This window comes from Camellia sinensis, chromosome 10, assembly GCF_055761805.1.
Source record: "Camellia sinensis isolate YWXY chromosome 10, ASM5576180v1, whole genome shotgun sequence".
Classification (NCBI taxonomy): domain Eukaryota; kingdom Viridiplantae; phylum Streptophyta; class Magnoliopsida; order Ericales; family Theaceae; genus Camellia; species Camellia sinensis.
In genome coordinates, this window is record NC_138970.1 from 161115272 (window position 1) to 161132500 (window position 17229).

General features: G+C 35.9%; 1 protein-coding gene and 1 long non-coding RNA gene across 5 annotated transcripts in view; both read left to right on the plus strand.

The window, feature by feature from the left end:
• The window catches only part of LOC114282620 (protein PHYLLO, chloroplastic-like), a 330809-nt gene that overhangs the window by 146768 nt on the left and 166812 nt on the right, over positions 1-17229 (plus strand). The gene's annotated exons all lie outside the window — the stretch shown is intronic.
• Positions 5298-5944, plus strand: LOC145801408 (uncharacterized). Its single transcript, XR_014342829.1, has 3 exons — positions 5298-5540; positions 5630-5729; positions 5810-5944. It is a non-coding gene; the product is annotated as an uncharacterized LOC145801408 (long non-coding RNA).

The following is a 17229-nucleotide window of genomic DNA, read 5'->3' on the forward strand; positions in this document are numbered from 1 at the left end:
TTTCAGGTCTTGTTGCTGCTATACATGGTGAAATCTTCATGTCTAACTTCGCTTCAAATTATTGGAATTGGTGAAAGCGTTTCTTCTATATTGTATAGATTGCTAGAATTTGGTTGTCTTCCTGTCCCTGGCGTAACTGTAAATGGTTTTCTTTGTTATTGTGTTTTCTTGATAAAAAAATATTTACAATTCCTTACATTTGTAATTTTTCCCTCTTTTTATGCTGAAAGGATAAGGGGACTGTGATCAATTGAGGAAGATATAACCTAGGATCTCTTATTCAGATGCAAACTATGCCACTGCTCCTTGTATTTATTTTAAAAGAATGAGAACCATTGAAATGAAGTCTTAGTACTTGTTTTACACGTCTTTAAAATGAATCATTTTTTTTATATATTTTTTCAAATTCTTTTAAATGAATGGTTTATGTATTGCTTTATTAATTTCTCTCTTCTGAATGCAACAACACCCCTCTTTCCCCAGCAATGCAGTTGCAGGGGGTGTGGTTTGGTAGTATTATGAATGTATATGTATCATTGCAAGCATATAATAGTCCTATGTTCTTTTTATGTTTTTCTACCTCCGGCAGAGCTCCAATTTATGTTATAATTTCAGTTTAGATGATTGATTTGTGCCTTGTGGAAAACAAACTATAAAGGCTTCATTTCTCTTGAGGCCTACTAGACTTAATCTGAATATTGTGTTCTCTTCTTCTTTCAGACTTGTACTGCCAAAGTATTTATGCAACTGTGAATTATTTTTGTTCAGATCCATGTCAATTCTGTTTTCTTGCAGCTTTTAACCACCAATCATTGAATTTGTATTTTTTTTCTGGTGCAGGCACCTAGTCAAGGAAGGGTTGCTGATCCAAATATTACGAAATACGCTGTTAAAGTTTTACCTGTGAGTGTTTTTGAAGCTTAATTATAATTTGATATTATCAACTTAATTAATGTGCTTGTACATTTGCATCACAAATTCTTTTTTTTTAAAAAAAAAAAAAAAAAAAAGAACTGACAAGGAAGTGAACATGGATATCCAATCAACAACCTACATGAAGAGAACCTACAATATGACAACAGTATACACTGCAATACTAAATCTAGGGCTGAGGCAAAAATAATGTATAATATAATGGCTCTCAATAGTAAGCCCTAATAGGATTTTAATTTTTTGCACTTGCTGCTTTCATTGTAAGCCTGTATTCCTGACCTAGCTTTAATGTTCCACTTGAATCAGAGCTCTTTTATTTCTACAACGAACTAAAATGTGCAGTTCATAATTGTTGTCAGATAATATCATCAAAGCTTAAATCATCACCTAAATCTAATATTGTATCTTCTATATGTTTCCTTTGTTTATCCCTTTTGTTTTTATTTTTCTTTCCTTTCATTCTTAAATTTTCTTTCTTCATTTTCTTTGTTAGATTTGGCAAATTTTTACACTTTCAAGTTTTATTGTTCCTTATGTATCTATTCAGTACCTTTTTGGGTTTTTGGTCTTGTTTACTTGATTTTAGTTTTTGTTATAGTTTTCTTAGAATGTCCCAGAAAGTTGGACTTTGTAACTCTCATTATTTATGAGATGATCTTCTCATTTTTACTTGCATCTCAAGTTCCTAAGATATTCAAGCTTGAATATTTTGATGACACCACCTTCTCGATTTATATCCCGTCTGTAGTTCTCAATCAATCTCAAATTTTTCAAATGTATTTAATTTGACTTTTTAGTTTTTTTTTTTTTTTTTGCTGACCTTTTAATTTCAGTTGGTTTAATAAAGCTGATGGTCTTATATTTCCAAACTTGTTTTGTGGTACATCATTTATTTGCTTTAATTTGTCAAATTTTACTGTTATTTGTTTTTCTCTGGTTTTATTTTGAAAATCAGAAATTGAATAATTGGTGACTGATTTGTACTTAATGACTATATTGTGACAATATTCTGCCCACGTCTCATGATTTCATGATTCCTGAGTGCTATAGAAAGGCTATGTTTGCAATATGATTGAAAAGATTGTGCCAAATGCCAATAGAGAATGATATATGGTTAACATGCTTGTAAATGATTTTGCAAAAAATGTTGGTGGCTGGAATGATTTTGTTCTGGAGCATTATGCATGCAAACAGTAAGCATATCAATTACTTCTATTTTTGTCAATGTATTCTATGGCTCAATTATAAATGATATATTATAGGACATTTTAATGTTGGATATTATTAATGCATGGAACTAATATCCTTTTCAATTCAGCCTTGGTGGAAACTGAAACAAATCGACATGGGAATCTCGAAATTCCTTAGGTTTGAACAACACGAGTTTCCTCTTTTTTCTTTTTTGTTTTTTTAACAGAGAAATTACAACCAAAGTCAAAACAAAAGCTAACAACTACCAACCAAAATTGTTGTGGGGGAACAGAAACCCAATCAAGGGGAAGTTGGTCCTTGAGGAAAGTATAAGCCACCCAATGAGCCATCGAGGGAATCCTTGCTAGTAGGAGGAATATAATCTTTTATCCCCTTCCCTCCCCCTATATATATATATATACTCTTTTTATGTTTGGTGAAGATCAAAGGGGGAGAAGTTAAGATCCTTCATCTTACTAAAATGATGCTTGGATTTTTTTGAACCAAGTATTGGGGGATACCTGTAATAACTCTGGCAACAAGCCCCCAATGAGGATAGCATTTGGCCCAATAGCGCATGCCCTTGGTTGTTTCCTCACTAATCGGGATTTGAAGCCCACCAATCCCCTCTTCTCTTACAATAATTAATATGTGATATTATGTCTTGTAATTATATTTTTACCCTTACATCTCATTATGACTCTTACATTTGTTGTAATTATATTTTTTTCTAGGACATATTTGTTTTGTATGTGAGATGTATATCTCCCAGTAAGTTTGCCTGAACCAAATTAATAGTGGGAAACACATATAAGGGAAGTACAGATGATGGATAAGAGTTGGATTGATTTGCCAAATAGGATGTCGAGGGAATACATTAATGGGATTGATCAATTCCTTGTGTTTGCCTACACCAATAGGGTTGAAGGTTCGATGATTAGTTGTCCGTGTAGAAAATGTGAGAATCGATACCATCTTGTGCGAGAGGGTGTACGGAAGCATCTGATTTTGAATGGTTTTTTTAAAAAGTACAAACATTGGATTAATCATGGGGAATCTTACGTATCTCTGCATGCTAATCGAGAGAATGAAACATTGGCTAATTTAGACATTAGCGACGATATGGTTGGAATGATACAAGGGGATGTGGGAAATCCACATGTCGGTACAAGTGTTGACGGTAATGAAGCACAGAGCACTGATCCCCATGCATCTGAACCCCAGCTCGGTCTAAATGCAGAGACTGTAAACTATTTCAAACTTCTTCAAGATGCACAAAGTGAATTGTATCCGGGTTGTCAGAAGTTCACTTCTTTGTCATTCATTGTTCGGCTTCTACATTTGAAGGTGCTTAATCAATGGACAGACAAGTCTGTTGACATATTGCTTGAGTTATTGAATGAGGCGTTCCCGTTGGGTGTGAAACTCCCGGACTCATATTATAAAGCTCAAAAGGTCACAATAGATTTGGGCTTCACATATGAGACATGGGATGCATGTCCCAACAGTTGCATGTTGTTTCGAAACGAGGACGCAAATCTTGATAAATGTGTCATATGCAACAGTTCAAGATGGAAATCAAATGGTGATGGTGGTTCAAATGGTCCTCACAACGGTGGCAAACAAATAGCTGCAAAACAAATGAGGTATTTTCTTTTAAAGCCAAGGTTGCAGAGGCTGTTTATATCATCCAAGACGGCTAAGTTAATGAGATGGCATGCAGAGGAACGAACTAATGACGGTGTCTTTAGGCATCCTGCAGACTCCCTTGCATGGAAAGATTTTGATCGTCGGAATATTGACTTTAGTAATGATTGCTGAAGTGTAAGGCTTGGCTTAGCATCTGATGGTTTTAACCCATTCAGGACGATGAACATAGTTCATAGCACTTGGCCTGTTGTACTCATTCCATACAACTTGCCGTCATGGATGTGCATGAAACAACCATTTCTAATTTTATCTGTGCTTATTGACGGCCCGAAAGGACCTGGTGACAAGATTGATGTGTATATGCAACCGTTGATTGAGGAGTTGAAAGAACTATGGAATGACGGTGTCTCCACATTTGATGCATCAACAAATCAAATGTTTCAAATGCATGCAGCTTTACTGTGGACAATTAGTGATTTTCCTGCATATGCAAACTTGTCAGGATGGAGTACTAAAGGCGAATATGCATGTCCTTATTGCAATAGAGAAACTACATCGTGTTGGTTGAAGCATAGTAGGAAACAATCATACTTGGGTCATCGCAGATTTTTACCTAATGGCCATAAATTCCGAAAGGATAAAGTATCATTTGATGGTAGTCGGGAAGTCAGATTCAAACCAAAATTGTTGTCTGGAACTGAGATGCTGCTACAATTAGAATATGAGGGTATTTTAACCCAATACAAGAGGGATGACCTTAAGGAGAGGCATAGGAGACAAGTAGAGAAAGAGAAAGTTGGACATCGCACCCATAGCTGGAAGAAAAAGAGTATCTTCTATGAACTGCCATATTGGGAGCACAATCTAATTAGACACAACCTTGATGTGATGCATATAGAGAAGAATGTTTGTGATAATGTGTTGTGGACAATATTAGGGGTTGCAGGAAAATCGAAGGATGGTGTTAATGCTCGACGTGATTTACAAGAAATGAATATTAGAAAACCCCTACATTTGCAATTAAGAGGGTCGAATAAAGCTTATTTACCACCGGCACAATTCACGATGACCAAGGATGAGAAAGATTTTTTCTTGAAAGTATTGAAGGAAGTTAGAGTTCCCGACGGGTATTCATCCAATATATCGCGTCGTGTGCGCTTACATGATAGAAGTATTGGGGGTCTTAAGAGCCACGATAGTCATATTCTGATGCAACAACTAATTCCATTAGCCATTCGAAGATCGTTACCGAAGAATGTAATTGAACCTTTGATTGAATTGAGCAATTTCTTTAGACAATTGTGTTCCAAAGTCAATCGTGCGACAGATTTGCAATATATTCCAGATCGTATCGCCGTAACACTTTGTCATCTAGAGAAAATATTTCCTCCTACTTTTTTTGATATAATGGAGCACTTGCCTATACATCTAGTTGACGAAGCATTATTGGGTGGAGCGATTCAGTTTCGATGGATATATCCAATTGAGAGGTATCTTCTTACTTTGAAGCAATATGTGCGTAATAGAGCTCGTCCAGAAGGTTCAATTGCTAAAGGATATCTTATGGAAGAATGCATGAATTTTTGTGCACAATATCTCAATGATGTGGAAACTAAATCTAATCGACCCACGAGGAACTACAGTGGTGATGATAATCTAGGTCGTGCTGTTGGTGAAATCACAAGCTTTTATCTTGATAACACTTCTTGGGTACAAACTCATCGGTATGTCTTATTCAATACAGCCGCGGTTCAACCATTCATAAAGTAAGTTATGTCACTCACTTAATATTTTATTATGTTCCATTGAATTTTGAACCAAATTTTGTTTTTTGATAAAAATTCAATTTACACAGCAAACACCTTGAAGAACTTAAGGTCAAAATGCCTCGTGTTGACGATCATCAGCTTCGGCGTGAACATTTTGAAACTTTTCACATTTGGTTCAAGGAACATGTATGTATTTAAATCTACAGATTCTATTTACCTAAGTCGAACTATATTTTAAATTTTACAATTTTTATTATTTAAAAAAGGTTCAAACTTTGCGAAGGACTAGTGATGTCACATTTTCTGAAGAGATTACTGTATTGGCAAATGGTCCTCATAACCTGGCAAGGAGGTTCAACGGGTATATAATGAATGGGTTTCGTTATCGAGTAAAGGCCATGGATGACCGTCGAGCCACACAAAATTGTGGTGTAGCTTTGAAGGCAGATACTATAAGTTATGCTAGTCGGAAAGACAAGAATCCTCGTGTGGGGTCTGTGTACTATTATGGACAATTGACAGATATTGTTGAGATTCGGTATTCCAATGAGAAGAAGCATGTGTTGTTTAAGTGTGATTGGATTGACAACATTCACGGGAAGATACAAGATGTCTTCAATTTCACGTTAGTCAACTTCAATCATTTGTTGTATCGAGATGATAGAATTACTAATGAACCTTTCATCTTGGCATCCCAAGCAGAGCAAGTTTGGTATGTTGCAGACCCGTTACAACCAGACTGGCAAGTGGCGGTGAAGATGTCTCAAAGAGGTTTATTTGATATGAGTTCGACTGATCCACAAATTAAGCCATATATGAGCCAACAATTGGAAGAAAATATAATGCTTCGTGATGAAGAAGTTGGTTGGGTGAGGGAAGCCGCAGAAGGGGAAACAGTTGATGTTCAAATAGGTTGATATTTAATCAACATCAGTAATTCACTTAAGGCCAAGGTTGTAGTTAATCATCAGTTTCTTAATTTACTTTGTCTTTGGAATTGTATTAGTTCAATTAATGTCATATTATAGTTGATGACAAACCATTATCTATGTTTCTAATCAATGTTATATTGCTTGTAGATTATTATGGGAAGGAAGAGGAAACCTGATCATCCTCGGCGCATGATGTCCGACGTGGTATGTAAGAGGACATCAGCGTCACCACCATCAGAGGAGGCATCACATCGACCACCATCAGAAGGGCCATTAGTGCCACCATTAGAGGAGGCATCACAGCGAGCACCATTAGTGCCACCGCATCGACCACCATTAGTGGCACCACAGCAGCTATCATCTACTCAGCTATCACAGCGAGCACCATCAGAGGGGCCATTAGTGCCACCGCATCGACCCCCATCAGTGGCACCACACCAGCTATCAGCTACTCAGCCTCTAGGCTTACCATCGGTGCGTCCACCATCAGTGGCACCGCAGCAGCTATCATCCCGACTAGAGTCATCGGCTTATGAGCCATCCGCAGGTATATAAATTTGCTTTGATTTGTATGAAAATTATTTAAATATATATTTATTTGTTCTCATTACATATAACTTGTTTATTTTCATTGTATTTTTCGGATCCTTCGACTTCTTCACAGCCTCACTCAGGTATAAGAAATTGATTTGTATTGACATTATTTAAATTTGCATATTGTTTATTATCATTGCATATTGTTTATTCTTATTGTATCTCACAGGTCATGTTAGTTCTTCAGCAACCTCGAGTAGGCGTGGTAGAGGATGTGCCAAGGGCATTAGGGAGTGGGGTACCGGTACCAAATTGGACCTACAATTTGATGAAAATTACTGTCCAATAGGGGATAACGTGTCTAAGTTAACTACTCAACTTGGCATTATTGTGCGAAATGGTAACATTGTTCCTCTTACTTTTCTTGACTGGAACACTGTGCCTGATGATATTCTTGATGCTATCTGGAAGGATGTGAAGGTAAAAGTATATTTTTGTCCAAAAATTTAAATTCCAAAATTGTGTTATTATTATTTAAACCTTGAAATTGTGTTTTATAGGACAATTTGAATATATGTCCAGAGGAGTACAAGCCAATCTGCATGAAAAACTGTAACAGCATATGGAAGGATCACAAGAATAAGATTAAGTGTAAGTATTTCAAGCCTAGAAGTGAAGATCCTAATCTGAAGGATAATGTTCCTTTGCACATTGTGCCAAGCCAGTGGGAAGAACTTGTGGAGTATTGGCGTACTTCCGATGCTGAGTTATACAAATAAGTTATATGTATGATATGTAAACATACAAATCATATTTATATACTTACATTTGTTGAATTTATTATAGAAAATTGCAACTAGGAATGCTAAAATCGGCGAGCTCACGGCATAGCTCATACCACAGGGCGTACTACTTTCGCTCAGATACGGCACGAGGTTTATATTTTACTGTTTTATTTTTGTATACAAATAAACATTGTATATTTACAAATTATTTGGATTCTAATTTTCATATTTCTAAAAAAATATAGATGACCAATAAGGGGGAGTCTACTGATAAGATGAATGTTTGGCTTATGACACGTCGAGCAGATGACCCAGAGGTTATCCAGACCTTGGTAGTTTCCAAAGACCTTTGATTGTATTTAAAGTTTATTTTTTATTTTTTGTGTTAACTATCTTAATTTGGCATATACTTGTATCTCTTATTCAATACAGGATGAGTTTAATGGCCAACTCTCTATGCTACCTGAGGATTGTCGGACTTTGGAGGCTAGGAATGCCATTTTCCATGAGTTGATAGGTCATGACAATCATGGATATTGTCGTACATACGGGAGAACTGTGCCTCGGAGAGCAGTGTATAAAGATGGTGCAGGGCCATCACAGTCAGCACCCCAGCCATCGACTATTGTTCAGATCACCCAGCAGGTTCGTGCGGAGCTAAGGGATGAGTTGAGGGAGGAGCTGAGGGAGGAGATGAGAGCAGAGTTCTCTACACATTTACAACAGCTGAGAGCTGAGATGATGGCCTTTGTGTCACAGGGGGCAAGTGTGGATCCTAACAGACAGGTTCGATATAAATTAAATTATTTGATAGTTAATTTGTCACATAACATTATGTATAAAAGATTAACACATTATGCGTTGACTATCATAGGCTCCTGATGCATCGAGTGGCCACCGGGCATTTAGGAAATCTGCAGAAGACGAAAATCCATATACACCACCACCAGAAGATCAGGTATAAAATGTAACTTTACATTCTAAGCTAAAATGAATTCGAAGTGTTAACGTCCCAAAATCACCAAAAGGGGTCGGTTTAGCACGGAACTTGGCACACATGACCGCCTAGGCATGAGAAACTTGAGGGATAAAACGGAACTCCAATCGGGTTTCCGGTTTGGGAGTTAGAGACGAATTTCACTCTAGGCAAACTAGTTCTTTAAGAAACTAGAATTCGAGGTGTTAACGTCCCAAAATCACCAAAAAGGGGTCGGTTTAGCATGGAACTTGGCACACACAACCGCTTAGGCACAAGAGACTTGTAGGAGAAGACGGGACTCGAATCGGGTTCTCGATTTTGGAGTTAGAGCCATATTTCGGTTTAGGCAAACTAGTTCTTTAAGAAACTTAAATTCGAGGTGTTAACGTCCCAAAATCACCAAAAGGGGTCGGTTTAGCACGGAACTTGGCACACACGACCGCCTAGGCACGAGAGACTTGAAGGAGAAAACGGAACTCCAATCGGGTTTCCGGTTTGGGAGTTAGAGACGAATTTCACTCTAGGCAAACTAGTTCTTTAAGAAACTAGAATTCGAGGTGTTAACGTCCCAAAATCACCAAAAGGGGTCAGTTTAGCACGGAACTTGGCACACACGACCGCCTAGGCACAAGAGACTTGTGGGAGAAGACGGGACTCGAATTGGGTTCCCGGTTTGGGAGTTAGAGCCATATTTCGGTTTAGGCAAACTAGTTCTTTAAGAAACTTAAATTTGAGGTGTTAACGTCCCAAAATCACCAAAAGGAGTCGGTTTAGCACGGAACTTGGCACACACGACCGCCTAGGCACAAGAGACTTGTGGGAGAAGACGGGACTCGAATCGGGTTCCCGGTTTGGGAGTTAGAGCCATATTTCGGTTTAGGCAAACTAGTTCCTTAAGAAACTTAAATTCGAGGTGTTGACACCCCAAAATCACCAAATGGGGTCAAATTGGCACGAAACTTGGCACACACGACCGCCTAGCCACGAGAGACTTGTGGGAGAAGACGGGACTCCAATCGGTTTCCCGGTTTGGGAGTTAGAGCCATATTTCGGTTTAGACAAACTAGTTCCTTAAGAAACTTAAATTCGAGGTGTTGACACCTCAAAATCACCAAATGGGGTTGGATTGGCACGAAACTTGGCACACACGACCGCCTAGCCACGAGAGACTTGTGGGAGAAGATGGGACTCCAATTGGGTTCCCGGATTAGGAATTAGAGCCATATTTCGGTTTAGGCAAACTAGTTCTTTAAGAAACTTAAATTCGAGGTGTTGACACCCCCAAATCACCAAATGGGGTCAGATTGGCACGAAACTTGGCACACACGACCACCTAGGCACGAGAGACTTGTGGGAGAAGACGGGACTCCAATCGGTTTCCCGGTTTGGGAGTTAGAGCCATATTTCGATTTAGGCAAACTAGTTCTTTAAGAAACTTAAATTCGAGGTGTTGACACCCCAAAATCACCAAATGGGGTCGGATTGGCACGAAACTTGGCACACACGACCGCCTAGCCACGAGAGACTTGTGGGAGAAGACGGGACTCCAATTGGGTTCCCGGATTAGGAATTAGAGCCATATTTCGGTTTACGCAAACTAGTTCTTTAAGAAACTTAAATTCGAGGTGTTGATACCCCAAAATCACCAAATGGGGTCGGATTGGCACGAAACTTGGCACACACAACCGCCTAGGCACGAGAGACTTGTGGGTGAAGACGGGACTCCAATCGGGTGTCCGGATTAGGAATTAGAGACGGATTTCACTCTAGGCAAACTAATTCCTTAAGAAACTTGAATTCGAAGTGTTAACGTTCCAAAATCACCAAACGGGGTCGGATTGGCACGGAACTTGCCACACACGACCGCCTAGGCACGAGAGACTTGTGGGAGAAGACGGGACTCTAATCGATTTTCCGGTTTGGGAGTTAGAGCTGTATTTCGGTCTAGGCAAACTAGTTCCTTAAGAAACTTGAATTCGAGGTGTTGACGCTCCAAAATCATCAAAAGGGGTCGGTTTAGCACGAAACTTGGCACACATGATCGCCTAGGCACGAGAGACTTGTGGGAGAAGACGAGACTCGAATGGGGTTTCTGGTTTTGGAGTTAGGGTCGGATTTCTATCTAGCCAAAATTATTTACTTAACTATCTTTGTAATTATATAGTAATTAATTTTTTATGTTTTTTTGTAATTAAAATATTAGTACATAATTATATTGTCACTAATTATTTTTATTTTTTATTTTCAGATATTTCCTGAGTAGCAGTTTGCTTCTTGTGGAATGCAGCCGTGTGAAGATTGCGACGGACTTTTGTTTATGAAGAAAACTTTTATTTTTGATTTACATTATTTAGATTTGTGAACAACATTATGTATGGATTATGCAAAATTATGTGGTTGGATAATTTTGATGATGTGTTGTTATGAATGGAAGAATACTTTAATTATGGATGAAATTTTATTTATATACAGGAATTTTTATATTATTATATAGTTATCGATTTTTTTTAGTTATTTTTATTTAATACAGGTAATTTGCATATTTTTAATAATTTTAAAACTGCATTTTTTGTTAGAACCAGGTTTTTTGCGATGGTAGCGTAGCCGTCGCCAATGATATTGGCAATATGAACAAAAAGGCCTTTAGCGACGGTACTTTTACCGTCGCAAATAATATTTTTAGAGACGTCACACTTTTTTGTCGCAAATAACAGTATTAACAACGGTATTAAAACCGTCGCAAATAACCATTTGTAGCGACGGTATTTTTACCGTCTCAAATAAACCCTTTTGCGACGGTATTTTCCCATCGTAAATAACCATATTAGCGACGGTATTTAGTGCCGTCTCAAAAACTTCAGATTTTTACACATTAATTGCGACAGTATTTTTCCGTCGCTAAAAGGCATTTTTGCCGTTGCCAATACTTTTGCGACGGCGTTTACCGTCACTAAAGACCTTTAGCTACCCCTTTTTTTGCGACCCCCCAGTACTGTCGCTAAAAGCTATTTACTGTGGCAAAAAAGCATTTGAGACGGCTTCTTTGGTATTGGCGACGGTATTTTACCGTCGCAAAAAAGCGAATTTTTTGTAGTGTATCTTCAACAATAAAACCAACCTATTAAGAAAATAATAACAAACATGTTAAACGAATTCTTTAATTAAAACACGCATACAAATTAAATTATATCACACATAAGATTACCTTATTGTTGTTTTGGTATTGAAGTTTTTCTACCATGGAAATTCTCTTTTTAATCACCTCATCTGTCCAATATACTAAACGAGGTGCTTGTCTACTTGCACATAGACTAACAAAATCCACAGCAGGTGTCACATGCTCAATGTAGAATAACTACATGATATGGTTATGTAATGATTAGTAAGTTCAAGAATGCACTAAATAGACAATCATTTGTTTACCATGATTTAAAAACATACCATCAGAAAAAACAAGCAACCTCGAATTCCTCGTTGTCCCTTTCCTTCTCCTTTGTCCTTGTACTTTTGCACACCATCGACTAAAAAGTCTAAGACGAGTTTTGACCAATTTAACTTATGTAAAGAAGACATATCTTTCAAGGAATGGAGAAAACAACGATTTATTGACAACTCCGATGTAGGGCACAAAAGAGAACCTAGAATGTACAATACAAATCTTCCCTTAAAATCATCCCCGTCTACTTTCATATTAGACAACTCATTCCTTAAAGACCTCAATGAAATAGAACAACACTTCTTAACACCATACTTGTTCGACAACTCTTCAATATCAGTGTGGTCCCCATTTACGTTTATAATTGATCCCTCACAAGGAAGTCCTAATATGTGGCTTACATCAAATGGTGTTATAATTATTCTTTTACCATGAACAAATAAACACCGAGATGTATGATCAAAACAACCAAACAACCATTCACAGAGTTGTCGTGGCAATCTCGTGCATTTAAGCTCTAATAAACCTCCAAAGCCAATTGATTTGATAGCTTCTTTTTGTAATGGTTGAAGCAATTGTATTAACTCATAAACTGAGTTCAATGCTGTCCGAGTTGTCATGGTTAGCTAAACACAATAACAAAAAAGAAGTAGTAAGTAGAGTCTCATTGAGTAAGTATTGTTTAAATGAGTGATAAGTCAAATATAATAAAGCAGTAAGTAGAGTCTCATTGAGTAAGTATTGTTTAAATGAGTGATGAGTCAAGTTTGATAAAGTAATAAGTATAATCTTATTGAGTAGTAAGTGTGGCTTAAATGAGTAGTAAGTCAAGTCTGATAAAGTAGTAAGGATAGTTTCATTGAGTAGTAAGTGTAATTCAAATGAGTGGTAAGTCAAGTCTGATAAAGAAGTAAGTACAGACTTATTGAGTAGTAAGTATAGTTTAAATGAGTGGTAAGTCAAGTATTGAGTAGTAGGTATGGTTTAAATGAGTGGTAAGTCAAGTCTGATGAAATAATAAGTACAGTCTCATTGAATAATAAGTGTGGTTTAAATTGCTGATAAGTCAAGTTTGATAAAGTAATAAGTAGAGTCTCATTGAGTAGTAAGTGTGATTCTGATAAAGTAGTAAGTACAGTCTCATTGAGTAGTAAGTTTGGTTTAAATGAGTTAAGTCTGATAAAATAATAAGTAGAGTTTTATTAAGTAGTAAGTGTTGTTTAAATGACTAATACATCAAGTTTAATAGACTATCTTACTTTTAAAAATATAAACAACAAAGAATGAGATAATACAAAAAATTCATAACTATGAGAAATTAATAAAAAAAACTCAACCATTTATTGTCTAGCAAAAAGTGTCAAAGTCCCCATTACCCACCAATGGGACAATTTGTCAACCATTCAAGTTCCTCAATTCCAAAAACAAACAAAGTGCATAAATGATAAAGAAAAAGAAAGAAAGAAAGAACATAAAAAATACAAATGGGACCACCATGAACTATCTTACTTTAAAAAAATAAGTAACAAAGCATATGAGACAACACAAAAATATGTAGGTAGATACCACACATCTGGCATACAATGAAAATTTAAATTCCAAAACATACCATGAAAATTTAATCCTACATTAAAACATTACAATTAAACCATACTATTAATATCATTAATTTTTTATAGTGTTCTTTCATTTCATTCTATAAATATTGTGTATATATACTTTTCAGATTACTCACCCAAGTCTAGCAAAAGCACCCAGTCCCAATTACTCACTAGTAGGACAATTAATCAAGCCTACATATCCCTCTATTCTTCTATAAACAAAAATAGAAATAGAAATGGGGCCATCATGGGCTATCTTGCTTTAAAATAAAAAAAAAATAGTAACAGAACAAAAAATCACAAATGGGACCACATGAACTATCTTAATTTGAAAAATAAAACCAATAAAGCATATGAGACCACACAAAAAATTCATAGCCACATATAGACAATCTCCAAAGCAAACTAGTAATACATATGTGACCACCATGGACTATCTCACTTCAAAAAAAAAAAAAAAAAAAGAAAAGAAATAAGACCCAACAAAAAAAAAAAAAAAACACAAATGGGACCACCATAGACTATGTTACTTTTAAAAATATAAACAATGAACCATGAGACAATACAAAAAATTCATAACCACGAGAAATTAATAAGAAAAACTCAACTATTTATTATCTAACAAAAAGTGTCAAAGTCTCCATTACCCACCAATGAGACAATTTGTCAACAATTCATGTCTCCATTCCGAAAACAAACAAGTGCATAAATGATAAAGAAAAAAAAAAACATAAACAACACAAATGGGACCACCATGGACCATCTACTCAAAAAAAAAAAAAAAAAAAAAAAAAAAAGTAATAAAGCATATGAGACAACACAAAATTCATATCCACACACAAACAAACTCCAAAGCATATGAGACAATCATATATCTAGTATTCTAGAAAGATTTGGGGATTAAGGGAAAAAATTCCACCTCCAACCATACACTAAAAATCCAAAAAAAATACCATATATAAATTTTAAAATATATATATATATATATATATGATTTTTACCTATCCAAGATTTTCTAAAAATCAGAAGAAGAAAAAAAAACCCACTTTGCTTCAGAGTGTTCACACATCAAATTAGTTCAAATTTGGAATAAATTAATAACTAAACCGGTTTCTACAATTTCAGAAAAATTGAAATCGTAATTAAATACTAAATCAAAACTGAATCATAAAAATCGGTTCGGTTTGGTTCGGTTCAATTTGATTCAATAATTCTGAAAATTTTATATAATAATAAATATATTATATATTATTTTAGTAATTAAACTAAGTTGGTTAGACTAGTTTAAAACAAACAAAAAATTGGAAGAAAAAAAAAATTCTAAGAGGCCATGCGAAATATTTAAAAAATTGAAAAAAAAATCATGATTATTGGTTTATTAGTAGTAAGATGTGGAGGATGCTTCATGTTTGACAAGAGTATTTGAAGGGGCTAAATCTACAATTTTGAAGGGGCTAAAACCATCTACTTTTGTCGAACAAAAAAATCAAAAAAAAAATAAAATTTATAAAGCAGAGAAATTCCCCTCCCCCCCCCCCAAAAAGCAGCCAACTATCTATCTACTTTTTCCTTTGATTTTGAACCAAAAAAATCAATGACAAGAAAACAGGTTTAGAGACTAGAGAAACCCAAAAAAACTAAAACCAATTTACCCATCTACTTTTGTCTATAGTCTGGAACCAAAAAAAAAAAAAGAAAACACTTTCACTTTCTAGATGATTTTAAAAAAGAAAAAAATCAAAAAATACAAAAAATACAAAAAAAAAAAAAAAAAAAAACACTTTCCACATGATTGAAGTTGATATTTCCAAATCTTACCCAAGAAACAAGGCAGATAATTTTGTGGAGCCTACAAATACAAAATGCCTATTCTATCTCTTTGGCAGGTTGTTTTGTGGAGCCTTCAAATACAAAATGCCCATTCTATCTCTCTTTCTCTCTGTGGATCGTGCAATTATTTTTTTGTTTTTATTTTTATTTTTATTTTTTGATATGCATATTCGCTCCTCATTATACTACTCTAGGCAAATATGAAACTAAATAAAAAGAAGTTTGCATCTCCACTGTGAACTGAGTGTGAAAATCAAAAGGAAAAAAAAAGTTTAAAAAGCAAACCATTTTCTTCTTTCTCCTATCAAAGGAAGCCATTAATAGAGCTTTTTGTATTGTCAAGGATCTTCAGGCGATGAGTGGCGAGAATCAATGTCGAGGTTGCGCCGGTGGTGGTAGAACAACGGTATCGAGGCGGCGAGAGGCGACGGGGTGTGAGAGAGAAGGGTTTGTAGACACCCTAACACACAGTAGAGAGAGAGAAGAAGAGAGTAAACAAGGGTCCTAACACAATAGAGAGAGAGAAGAAGAAATAACACAGTAGAGAGAGAATAGAGTACAAGATGAGCAGGACAATACCAGATGTTTTTTTTTTTTTTTTAAACTAATTTATTTTGATTTTGAATGGCTAAGATTTAAAGATTCAAATCTAATGGTTCAAAATTATTTTCATGTATGGTACCCAAATACCACTTTTGGGTACCATAGTCGGACCCCATCTCTTTTAGAAGTGATCAGTAGTCAGAGTTTTCTGATATGATAAATAAAATATAAAAAACGACGAGTGATGGACACCCCTCCAATCACCATCCCACCATCTCCACACACACACGTGGTAGGTAGTGATCGAAGGATAAGAAAAACAAAAAAAAAATCCAACCAATGAGAGAGAAAGAGAGAGGGGTTAAAGGGGGTGAGAAAAAAAAGGAGTCTTAGACATTTTTGATAAAAAAAAAGACAAAAAGAGAAAAGAAAATAAAAAATGTTTAAGATCCCTTTTCCCTTACTTTTTTGACCCCTTTTCTTTTTTGATTGGTCACTTTTTTTTTTTTTTTTCCACCCAAGCACGTGTGGGGGTAGAAAGGAAAATGAGTGAGAGCACTAATTAGTGCTATCACTAATGATGTGGCAGTGGGCCCCACCATGAATGATTTGATGTTTTGACCTTGGTGTTGTATTTTTTTTCTTTTTTTATTGAGTGTCATATCATTAGTGGTCTTTTTAGAGCTCCAAAATTAATCATCTCTATCATTGTTGGGGGTAGAAATTTGAGGGGTACAGGTCTAAATCACTGTTCAAAGAAAATACATGTCAAAACATGACATCAAGAGCTACGGAGTTGTCAACATTTTTCCTTCTGGAAAAATGTTTTGGAGCACTAATTAGTGTTCCCACTAATTAGGTGGCAGTGGGTCCCGTCATTAATGATGTGATGTTTTGGTCTTGAAGTTGTATTTTTTTTTTTCTTTTACTTTTTTAATGCATTAGTGCTATTAGTGGTGATGTTTTTAGTGGGATGAATCATTGTTGTTTCCTTCTGTTTCTCACCAACGACCAACCTACGACTTCGCCTATATAACTCTATCTCT